The sequence below is a fragment of the Ovis aries genome, chromosome 3, assembly GCF_016772045.2.
Source record: "Ovis aries strain OAR_USU_Benz2616 breed Rambouillet chromosome 3, ARS-UI_Ramb_v3.0, whole genome shotgun sequence".
NCBI lineage: Eukaryota > Metazoa > Chordata > Mammalia > Artiodactyla > Bovidae > Ovis > Ovis aries.
In genome coordinates, this window is record NC_056056.1 from 35,054,093 (window position 1) to 35,066,126 (window position 12,034).

Below are 12,034 nucleotides of genomic sequence, written 5' to 3' on the forward strand. Positions count from 1 at the left end.
GATATTCCATTTTTCCAGCACTTTCTGTGGTAATGGTTATGAATAACAGTAAACAAAACAAGTGATCCTGTTATGAGAGACCCTCCATGCCTTTGAGTTTTAGTGCCCTGTAGACCACATTGTTTAGAGCATGGTTCAAATAAAATAAAATTGCTTTTAAAGCCTTGTAAAATTACCTTGACATTCTCATTTTTAGTAGCCCTCAACAAGCATATCAATTTCATTATTTCAGTGAATTCCCTGGTTGATTAGCTGGTAACTTGATTTAGTAAACATTTGTCAGGATATGTCTTCCCTGGAGACATACTAAGCTTGGAGTATGTAAGGCATCTTTTCCTCATCCAACAGTGTTAAGTTAGGAAAGTGTTGTGGTAATATTATGAGTACAATTGTCTAAGAACATTAAGAACCTTAGTCTGGATCTTTTGTAACCATAAAAGGCAATGTGTCATGCTTTCCTGTTTTGCATGGATCAGAAGGGAGTAAAAAACACCAAAAGAATTTTTATTGCATAGAAATATTTCCTTCCTAGCAGGGAGTGTGTGAAGCAATAATGAGCCTAAAAAACAATCTTATATATTAATAGTAAGGGGAGAGAAAGGCAGGGAAACACAGTACAGCCACACAGACTTGAGGGCTGATCATGAAACTGCTGATTCCAGCCAGGGTCCCTTCTCCCTCCCTGCACAGCACTTGACTTTAATGTGCATCTTCTCACAGCCCTCTTAAGGTGGATTGGATAAGTTGTAGCTTCCTCTGTCTGGAAGAGGAACTTGTCAGAGTCTGTGGTGCAGATAATTGATGAAGACAGGCTAGAACCACACTTCCCTAATTGCCAATCTGTGGCTAAGACCGGAGGAGTGTCCTTTGTGTTGAGAAATTGTTTTCCGTGATGCAGATTGCTCAGTACAGAAGATGTCATTTTTAGTGTATCCAGTGGTAACTTGATCATCATAGACCATCCCCACGAAATACCATCAGTCCACCTGAATTGCGGGTTTGAGCACAGCTTGACGTGGTCATCACACCTCAGCACATCTTAAGAGCACACATTTTCCACCAGACTGATTCACACTGGGCCCTTCTCACATTGTTAATGACATACTGCTCACATTTCTTTTACTACCATTTCCTTCATCTCATTCCTAAAAGAACTTAGGTTGCTGAATCGAAATGACTGTAAATCTCTGTTTACACCAAATTAGAAGAGGCCAATGGCTTCCTGAGTCTGTTTCAGACCCATCGCCTTTCGGTAGACCAAATCTGCTTCGTTCTCTGGGTGTGGAAATGATAACAGCTACTGAAAAGGTACAGGAATTAGTTCTGTCAGGTACTCTTCTAAAGATGTATTTATGTGCAGTTGATTTTTTTTTAAAGAATTCTGTACTGTGTGTAAGAATTAAGGTAATAATACCTTAATACATGTTCTTACATATTGTTTAGTTGCTAAGTTGTATCCAAATCTTGTGACCCTATGGACTGTAGCCTGCTAGGTTCCTTCTGTCCGTGGGATTTCCCAGGCGAGAATACTGGAGTGGGTTGTCAGTTCCTTCTCCAGGGGATCTTCCTGACCCAGGGGTCGAACCCATGTCTCCTGCATTGGCTGACAGGTTCTTTACCACTGAGCCACCAGGGAAGCCTCTCTTATATAATAATAATAAATATGTTCTTTATCTTTTTAGTAATGAGTTATAGTAACAAAGTGAAGATAATCTAAAATTATTGTCTTCTGAGATGAGGAAATAAATCTTGAGACTAAACAGAGCTGCCTAACATTTTGTTGGTGTGACTGTGATGTGTCCTTGGGACATGATTGCGGAGGAGAAAAAAAAAACCAAGCCATTCACTCTGATACCAGTGATTTGAAAGTGGAGAGCAGTTGTTCTTCAGCATAATGCATTTTTCTGTTTTAGGTTAGAAGTGTCGCATTCCCTGGGAAGACACTACAGTGCATTCTCAGTGCAGTGCAACTGTGTGGTGTGAATTCTCTGATGTGGTTGAGAACTGGTATTGCATAGCTTTAAAAGACATGTTTTAATGATAAAAGAATGAGGAATAGAAATGTGGGACGAGGGAATACTTTATACCATCTTAATTCTGTTAGTGGTTAAGAATAGCAATGGCCCATTGGGTTCCAGGCCCATCTTTATCACTGACTCTGACCATGGGCAAGTTATTTGACTTATTTATGCATTTGTATCCTCTTCTCTAAAATGAATGTAATATCTATCTCATAGTCCAGTTGTAAGGATAAAGTTAGATAACTCATGTGCCCTTCATTATAGTCTCTTGCATGTAAGTCCTCAGAAAATTATTCTTAAGTCATTTCTTCACTCCTTTATGTAGTTTCCCACCTATTCTTAGCTTCTCTCATAGCTCAGGTGATAAAGAATCTTCCTGCAGTGCAGGAGACCCAGGTTCAATCCCTGGGTCGGGAAGATCTCCTGGAGAAGGGAATGGAAACCCACTCTAGTATCCTTGCCTGGAAAATACCATGGACAGAGGAGCCTGGTAAGCTGCAGTCCATGGGGTTGCCAAGAGTTGGGCACAACTGAGCAAATAACACTCTCCTCCTATCCTAAGTGAAATTGATTCTTCCCTCTTCTGTGGAGGTCTCATTTTTCCCCCTTACCTTGACTTGTTGAAGAAGTATTAAAATGCAATCCTTTGTCAACCTGTACCATTCTCTTCAAGTAATCATGCTGACTCTGTCCCCCTAGGACTCATTTCTACCTTTTTAGGCAACCTCAATACCTGGGTCATGTCTTTCCTCCTTACCAACTTTGGATGCGAGATGGTGATCCACTCATCATTCTTCACCCTGCTAGAGTCTTTCCACCTTCATCTCTGCTTCCACCGCCCCTTTTTGCTGTGCCTTATACTCATCATTGCTTCTGTGCTTCTGAGGTTCTCTTCTCTGTTTGCAGAGTCTTGAGCTACTGCCTCTTCCATCCAGGTCTTTGCCTTGAGCCATTCACTCCTTGTTGTTGTTTAGTTGCTAAGTCATGTCCAGCTCTTTTGCAACCCAGTGGATGGTAGCCCATTAGTCTCCTCTGTCCAAGAAATTTTCCAGGAAAGAATAATGGAGTGGGTTGCCGTTTCGTTGGGGATCTTTTTGACCCAGAGATGGAACCCACTTTTCCTGCTTGGTAGGCAGTTTCTTTACCACTGAGCCACCTGAGAAGCCCACTCACTCCTAGATGCTGCTAATCCCCTACCCTTCCTGGTCCCCAAAACCTGCTTCACTACCACCTCCTGCTCCACGACCACTTCACTATCACCTAGCCATGCACTTGGTCTGCTATGTGCTTTTCCCCTTTTTGCAATCTGATGGTAGAACATTATAGGAGAAATTTCCAGAACCATGCTGATTTGGTCCGCTACCAATTTGTGATTCTAATTTCACTTTGGGCCCTCTTTGTGGCTCAAAAATTTCTTATCAATTCTTTAGCATATTTTCTGCAATGACTGAAAATATATTCCATTTTCTCTGTGCGTCCAGTTCTAAACAGCCATTCTTCCTCTTGGGAAATGATTTTACCTGTTACTTCATGAGATTATTGGTGTTTCTTGCTACTGTGCATATACAGTCATGATCCCTGGAAAACTCATAACAAAATGTTACCCGGCAGCATTGTGTCTCTGAGGTCTGCTTGGACCTTTAAGTAACCAGGTATCTAACTCTTGCCTTTGTCTTAGCTTTAGAAAGTGTCCATCTTTGACATAGATGATCTTTTCTTCCTTGTATGTGTGTATTCAGTAATTTGATGAACTGTATTTATTGAGTGCACTGTCCTATGTTAGGTAGTGAGAGATGTTAAAAAGAGAGTTAAAACACATGCCATTTTTACACTTGTGCTAACACTTAGAGAAGGTCTAAAGACAGAAAAGTCACAGGAACTACCAAATTGATTAGAATAAGGGTCTGAAAAGGCCTCTGAAGGGGGGTTAAGAGGGAACTCAGAGCTGGGCTTGGAAAAGAGGTGTGTCATTTGATGAGATGGTCTTGCGGAGGACATCTCAGGGATGTAAGTGGCATTCTTGGCTGGAACAGCCTGAGAGCAGGCCTCGACTCTGTTGAGAGATGTGTGCAGATAGGCATTTCTCTAGCAGACAACATAAACATAAACCCTTGTAGAAGCTTATACATAGAATGTACCCATCATTGTTTTGTGGGTGTGTTGAATTGTATTTGAAAGTAGAACTTGGAAGGGCTCCATAACCTAGGCAATTCCTTTCCTCCTTTCTAGAGTTATAGGTCTTGAGGGAGCCAAGGGGTATGTGGAGGGGAGGATGTTTATTTTGCTTGTGCACCTTGGGTATCTCCATTTCAGGTGGTTTCCTGAAGAGAGAGTGTGGATGCCTTTTCATGTACTGTTGACATTTTAGTCTGTTGCTGAGGAGAATAATCCTAGAGATTTGATCCATTGGAGGAATCCAGGAAGCCTGAGTGGTGGACTCTGACAGCTGGTCTAGACCGGTAGTTTAGGGGCCATGGTCCATGAAAACAAGGCCTAAGAAGCCCTTCCTCCTTCTCATAGTCTGTTAGGAAACCATGATAAAGAAAGAAACCCAAGGTAAACTTTAAGTGTCCCCATTTTTGACACTTTCCCAGTCCTGTGTACTTTATTTTAAAAGATAGACTATGTATTGGGGCGTTGCTGGTGTCATTTTACTTACTGTAGTGTTAGAAGCACACCAGACTAATCTCTTTTTTATTTTTGTTTAAAAAAAGAAAAAGAAGGTTGCTCTTACAGAATGAAGAGTAATAAATAGTACTAGGACCAATAAAAGGAAGGCATTTCCAGTCCATTTTTATAAGAAATAACACTTTCAACCTTTCTACTTTGTGCATTTCCCAACTTGAATACTGCTCTCAAATGTCATTTATAATCAGATATAACATAGGGAATGTTTTAAATACCACATTTCAGTTGGAGATGAATAGAACATAACTTATATTGTGTTAACAAATACATAAGTTGCTCTAAGGTGCATATTAAGCTTTAACGGGGAAAGAGATAAATATTTTGTGTCTGTTAATGTTTAGCTCAAGTAACAGTAAATCTCTAAAGTCTACCAAAACATGAAATCATTGCACAATGCATGGTACATTGTGAATGTATTCTTCAGAAGTGATTTATGCATCTGACTTTTATGGCACTGAATTTCAAAACCTCATAAAGAAGTCTTTCAGAGACGTGTCATGCTGACCTGTGTTGAGGGAGGGGTAAGACTTGCCTGTGTGATCAGCTCCATACCAGCTTCACTTTCAGAATTGTAGATGTAGTTGGAAAGTTACGTATTGCTGATATTCAATAAGTGTCTGTTAAATGAATGAATTACTTGAGTCATGTATTAATGATCGCTCTAAAATTTGAGCTTTTTAGCTCCAATAACTGAAAGTTTATTTCTCGTATATCATATTATCATTCTTTCCTTCCTGTTGGGCAAACCGAAGAGAATCTTGGTGTTTCTGGGACTTTGCCTCAGGATCATCACAAACTACTTGTATGTACTTTAAAAATTCATATCATAGCATCTTTAATATATGGCAGTTTTAATATTTTGGCATCTCCTACACATTGATTTATCAGGGAAAATTATGTCTTTATTTTACTTTAAATGAAGTACTGTTTTCAGAGATGATTTCCTTAAATCCATCTGCACTGAAAAAATGTAATTGATCTGACATTTTGTAAAGGTTTCATTGAATTATATTCTTGTCTTATGCTGTGCAAGGATACGTACGTATACATTTTCAGCTAAGATTGGCTTTAGGATGTGTTAAGGAAAAAAGATAACAGTACATATTTTATGATCAATATATTTTAATTAGTCAATTTTCAAATGAGCTTGTCCATCTGTAAATTGTGGATAGGATATGCCCAACTGCAGAAAAAAATGATTTAGCACTTAGACAAATAGAAGAAAGAATTTTGGATATATCTGTGTGAAGCTCATATCCAAGAATAGGCTGGTTTGTGTATGACCCAGTGTTCTAACACATTGACACAATCCCCAGTACAAGGAAAAACCTGACTTGGGCTTTAAAACACAAATACTCTTTGAGTTCATAAGACAGTTTTCTCTTTTTCCCCCTTCCTAACTAAATTAATTTAATTATTTATTAACCACTGTGAGTAAATTTGGATCCCGGAGTAAACTTGCCTCCATTTTTGAGGAGCTTACATTTTCACTTTACCAGTGGAAGGGTTTATCAATGAATACTTGTTTAATGCATGTGGATACCTGTTTCAGGGTTAACAGGTTTTGTTTTTTAAGTTTAGCATAGCATGTAAGTTCCTTTTGTGATTGATTGAGGTTTTTTTTTTTTTTTTCCCTTGCCTGATGGAAAGCAAATGTTTAAATATGCTTTCAAGGGCCTTATCTATTTTTCTAGTCTTGTGATTTTATAATTCAACTACTATAAAATTTCTTAGAAACAGTAAAACAAGTACTTTGGTAGAGATGTATTTTTCTCCTCTTCAGATGAATAATTTCAAAAAAGTTCTTCGGACAAGCCCAGAAATGCACCTATAAGTCTCAAATAAATTGTATTTTTCTTGATTCCAGTATGGTTTCTTGAATTATTTCTAATGGCTTCATATATCTTCAAAATATCTGTGTAGTCAGCCTACTCTCCAAATTGTTATTGTTCAGTTGCTCAGTCACATCCAGCTCCTTGCAGCCCAGTGGACTGCAGCATGTCAGGCTTCCCTGTCCTTCACTATCTCCTGGAGTTTGCTCATACTCATGTCCATTGAGTTGATGATGCCATCCAGCTATCTGATCCTCTGTCACCCCCTTCCCCTCCTTCTCCAAATTAGGAGAAAACAAATGTTGACTTGGTTTTCCTCTGCTCTGCCACTGTACTTCAGCAACCTTTTTATATATTTTTGTTTTAAGAATGCAAAATTAATTTTAATATCATGTTTAAGCAGATCTTCTCTGCAAATTAGCAGAGAAGCAACCCTGCTGTTTAAACAAAACAAAAAAGTTTACTCATGTAATTCATCATAGTTGCCTGTTCATTTTTTCCTTCTTCAGTGTGGATAAACAGAAGGTGACTGTATAGGCAGTTGGGACCCTTTTGGCATGGAGACTCTTATCTTTCTAGGAAATTGTGTTACATTTTTCCTTTGAAAATGTACTCCATTTCAGTTTTTTGTTCTCTTTCTCTAGAACTCCAGTTTATTGGAAAGTAGGCTTCTTGATTATATTTCTTTCCTTTTTTTTGGTTATGCCTCTCCTGATTCTCTCTGCTTTTTTTCATTCTACTTTCTGGGAGGTTTTTTTGTTTTTGTTTTTTGTCTTTATCTTTAGTTTTTCCATGGATATTTTAAGCTTTGCTATCATATCTTTAGGATATTAATTCTGTGTTTTTTTAATTTCAGTTTTTCTCTGAGTTCTTTCTTGTTTATGTTGGAAGCTTTCCTTGAAAAACTGGTAGTTCTTTTATATTTAAGAATGAGATATTAAAAGTCTGAAGAGAAGCTGTGTGTTGCAGTGGGTGGGGGGTGAGAGGAGAGATTGACTTTGTGTTTGTGTGTGTAGGGAATGCTTGTTAATTGAGGGCTCAGCTGTGGAAAAGATCAGGCAGTGAGCACTCTTTTTCACTGGGAGATACTCAATGGCCAGTATTAGTAGGTGCTTCTGGAGAAATTTTTAACTTCTCTAGAGGGTAAAATTTTGTCTCCTGACTGGAGACAGAGGAGAGGTATGAGAACATAGAGATCTGACTGCTGACATTCTAGGAGTGAATTTCTGGTTTCAGCTCTGTGATGTGAAGAGTTCGAACAGCCTAAGACCCATCCTTACCACAAGAAAAATGCTGGACAGACAGATTTTTGTGAACCCATCAAAGAACCAAGGTCATAAAACAAATGACCATCCCCAAATCTGGAAAGAGACAGGGGCCTTCAATAGACAAGAACATAAGCATTCCCTTATCTGAAGTAGAAGTCATTGCATGGTGGTAGGACGATGGAACTAGAAATTTTGCTGAATTGCTGGAAGCCAGGGGTGTTGAGAACCTGATGTTTCTGGGGCCCACAGCCATAAAAGAACTCTGTTCCTCTTTTGCAATCTTATACTTAGAAGATTCTCTCCTTGTGTTTTCTTTTAGCTTGTTCTCATCTAGATGTTTAGGATCATAAATGGCTAGTATTCTACTGAAACTTGTCATTTGGGTGCATAAAGTGGTGACAAGCATAGTTCTTTATACCTGGACCCCAGTGATGGCCCTAAAGCTCTCTCTTAGGGTCCCCTCCCAAGCCGCAGGGCTTTAAGTTGAACTGCTCTGGAGCTGCACATGTGGAAGAAGATGGCCTGTGAACTCCTGCAATTATTCTTTCTCCCAGGTGAGGAAACTTTTCAGGGCAGGGTGACTATTGAATTCCCAGAAGATTCTGAGCTCTTCGATGCCAGTGGTGCTCAACCCTGGCCACATTTGAAGAGCTTTCACAACTCCTAATTGCTTAGGTCACACCCAAGACCAGTTAAATCAGAATCTCTAGGGAGGGGTCCCAGACACCTATCTTTTTTAAACTCTCCAGATGATTTCAAAGTCACTGCCCTGAAGGACAAATTAAATCTTTTCATGTCTGAGTAGCCCTCTGTATCTTCAGAGACAACCTGGAAAAATAATCTCTGCCTGACTGTATCTCAGTGTACACCTGGTAGGATTCTGTAGCCACTTTATACCCTGTGGCTGATGGGCCACACTCATTGTGTGTCTCTGTGTGTATATCTGCCTCGATGTAACAAATCTAAGTAGCAAGAGGAAAGACAGCCTCTTCTGTTTCATTATTATATCCCAAGTGTCCAGAATCACTGCAGATGGTGACTGCAGCCATGAAATTAAAAGACGCTTACTCCTTGGAAGGAAAGTTATGACCAACCTAGGCAGCATATTAAAAAGCAGAGACATTACTTTGTCAACAAAGGTCCATCTAGTCAAGACTATGGTTTTTCCAGTGGTCATGTGTAGATGTGAGAGTTGGACTATAAAGAAAGCTGAGCACCGAAGAATTGATGCTTTTGAACTGTGGTGTTGGGGAAGACTCTTGAGAGTCCCTTGGACTGCAAGGAGATCCAACCAGTCCATCCTAAAGGAGATCAGTCCTGGGTATTCATTGGAAGGACTGATGTTGAAGCTGAAACTGCAATACTTTGGCCACCTGATATGAAGAGCTGACTCATTTGAAAAGACCCTGATGCTGGGAAAGATTGAGAGCAGGAGGAGAAGGGGACGATAGAGGATGAAATGGTTGGATAGCATCACTGACTCAATGGACATGGGTTTGGGTGGACTCCGGGAGTTGTTGATGGAGAGGGAGGCCTGGTGTGCTGCGGTGCAGTTCATGGGGTCACAAAGAGTCAGACACGACTGAGCGACTGAACTGAACTGAAGTGTCTAGAACAGTCTCTGTCTTAATAGGTTATCAAAGATATTTGTAAGGTTAATGAATTCAGCTTTTTTTTTCTTTAACTAAAAGGGGGCAAAGACTGTTAAATGGTCAAAACATCATTACATAGTCTTGATTGTTAAGGGCTGTACCAGCCTGGATTGTGTGGCATTCAGTGAGGAAAGTCCTTTCCTTTTCCTGTAATGTGTGTTTTGAATACCCGTGGCTTGCACAGGGCTATGTCTTTGATAAAACACACACCTTTGACACTGTGCCTCGGAAGAACTAAAACTCAGAGAGCCAAACCTTTAGAGAAATAACAAACATCTCAATACAAAAGTGAAAATCACTGTGAGCTAGATTCATTTTTCCATTTAACAAGTGGGTTTTGACCATCTCTATCTTGTAGTCATTGTTCTAACTATAGGAGTCCCTGAGGTGAGTTTAACAAATTACCTGATATATTGGTCAGTAATTTAAAAATGTAACTTTAGGGCCCGATTTTCATTCTTTTCACAGATTTTGGACCAGAGCCCAAATAATGGATTTCTGGCTTTTATAATAGATGATGAAATCTGTAGTTGCACTTGTAGTTTATAGTAAACAATCTGATGAGAAAAAAAGGTGGATATTTTTATTATCCTTATTTTACAGATGAGGAAGCACTTTTAAAAAAATCTTTATTTATTTTTGAGTGTGCTGGATCTTCACTTCTGTGAGGGCTTTCTCTAGTTCTGGTGAGTGGGGCTCCTCTCTCCTTTTTATAAGTAGGCTTCTCATTGTGGTGACTTCTCTTGTTGTGGAGCAGTGGCTCTAGGTGTGTGGGCTTTACGAACTGAAGTTCCTGTGATCTTAGAACACAGTCTCAGTAGCTGTGGCGCGTGGGCTTAGTTGCTCCAAGGCATATGGGATCCTCCCGAATTAGGGATCGAACCTGTGTCTCCTGCGTTGGTAGGCAGATTCTTTACCACTGAGCCACCAGGGAAGCCCAAGATGAGGAAACACTTTTAATGTACTTTGAGTAGCTTGCCCAGGTTCATAACCAGTAGTAGGACAGCTGGGATTTCAATCTAGGTCCTCCTGTATTTTCAAATATTCAGAGTAAGAAGCTTAGTATTTTGCTTGTTACATTATGGCAGATTGAATTAACTTTGTACTCAGTGCAATGAAGTTACATACTGTTAAAAATTTAGTTACAATAAATTAGTTTCAATGCCATTAATATTTGTTTTGAGATCATCGGAGAAGGCAATGGCACCCCATTCCAGTACTCTTGCCTGGCAAATCCCATGGACAGAGGAGCCTGGTAGGCTGCAGTCCATGGGGTCGCTAAGAGTCGGACACGACTGAAAGACTTCTTTCACTTTTCACTTTCATGCATTGGAGAAGGAAATGGCAGCCCACTCCAGTGTTCTTGCCTGGAGAATCCTAGGGACGGCGGAGCCTGGTGGGCTGCCATCTCTGGGGTCTTACAGAGTCGGACACGACTGAAGCGACTCAGCAGCAGCAGCAGCAGAAGCTATCTATCCCTGTTAAGCTCTGTGATGTTTTTGTGTGCATGTGTGCATACACATGTGCATGCGTGTGTGCGTGTGTTTAATGAGTTAGCATTATTTTACAGGAAGATGTGACCTTTTGAAGGTGCCTTCAGATGAGTTGGCAGAGCCACTCATTACACTTAGGAAGGGTTTTTCAGTCTCCAGTGTTCAAATAATCTTAGAGTAACTTTTACCTGTCTTTGTTAACAGGGATTATACTTATAACTTCTTAACTCCCAATACATGATTAAAAGGTACTAATCAAGAGATGGCCAAATGACAGAGAACTTGTATCTGGCACAAAGAACTTAGGTCACTGAGAAAAGTAAATTACCTCTTCCAGTTTCTATTCTGGCTGTTGTTTTCATGTCCTCATTGTCTTTCCTGAAGATTTCACCTATCAGAATATTTAGTTTTGGACTTGAAATAGATAGAAATGCTTCTAGCTCAGGGTGCCTCCAAGGGGGTTGTTTTTCTTTAAGATCTCTATTATTTAAGATAGATGTATCTTCTGGTTTATCTCTGGAAGATATTCACGTGTAAGTTATACATATAGCTAAGCAAAGGACCCATGGCCAAGTAGAGTTGATTTTGTTTCTGGAATTGGAGGGCAAGGGTAAAAGCCCAGACTTGCCATTTGCTGTGAGTGCAACCTTGAGCAAATTGCTTAGCTTTCTGAACCTGTTTTCTTACCATGAAGATTAGGATTGTACAATTTGTGTTTCTATTTTCCTAGGTTTTGGGAGAATCAAGTGAGATGTGTGTAAACAAACATATTTTAACTACCAAGTGCTCTGTAAATGATGGACTTCATTGTTTAAAATCTGCCATGGTGATCATGTCATTTTCCTTACTCTTTTAGCCTTAATAAAATATCTTCTCCCTGATACTACCTTTATATTTTAGTTTTTCAATTTCATGTAAAGATATGAAAGTAGTCAATTTGTTTTCATGTAAGTTCTGCCCTCCATCAGTACTTCTTGTTTTCCAGTCCTAAAACAATTAAAATGCAGCCAAATGTCAATTAAAACCTTGCTTTGATTAAAAATGGTGTAAAAAATGCTATTTTCTTTAATAGAGTTTTTT

The 12,034-nt window shown here is 39.5% G+C and overlaps 1 protein-coding gene across 6 annotated transcripts in view; it reads left to right on the top strand.

The window, feature by feature from the left end:
• The window catches only part of BABAM2 (BRISC and BRCA1 A complex member 2), a 416,111-nt gene that overhangs the window by 177,606 nt on the left and 226,471 nt on the right, over positions 1-12,034 (top strand). The gene's annotated exons all lie outside the window — the stretch shown is intronic.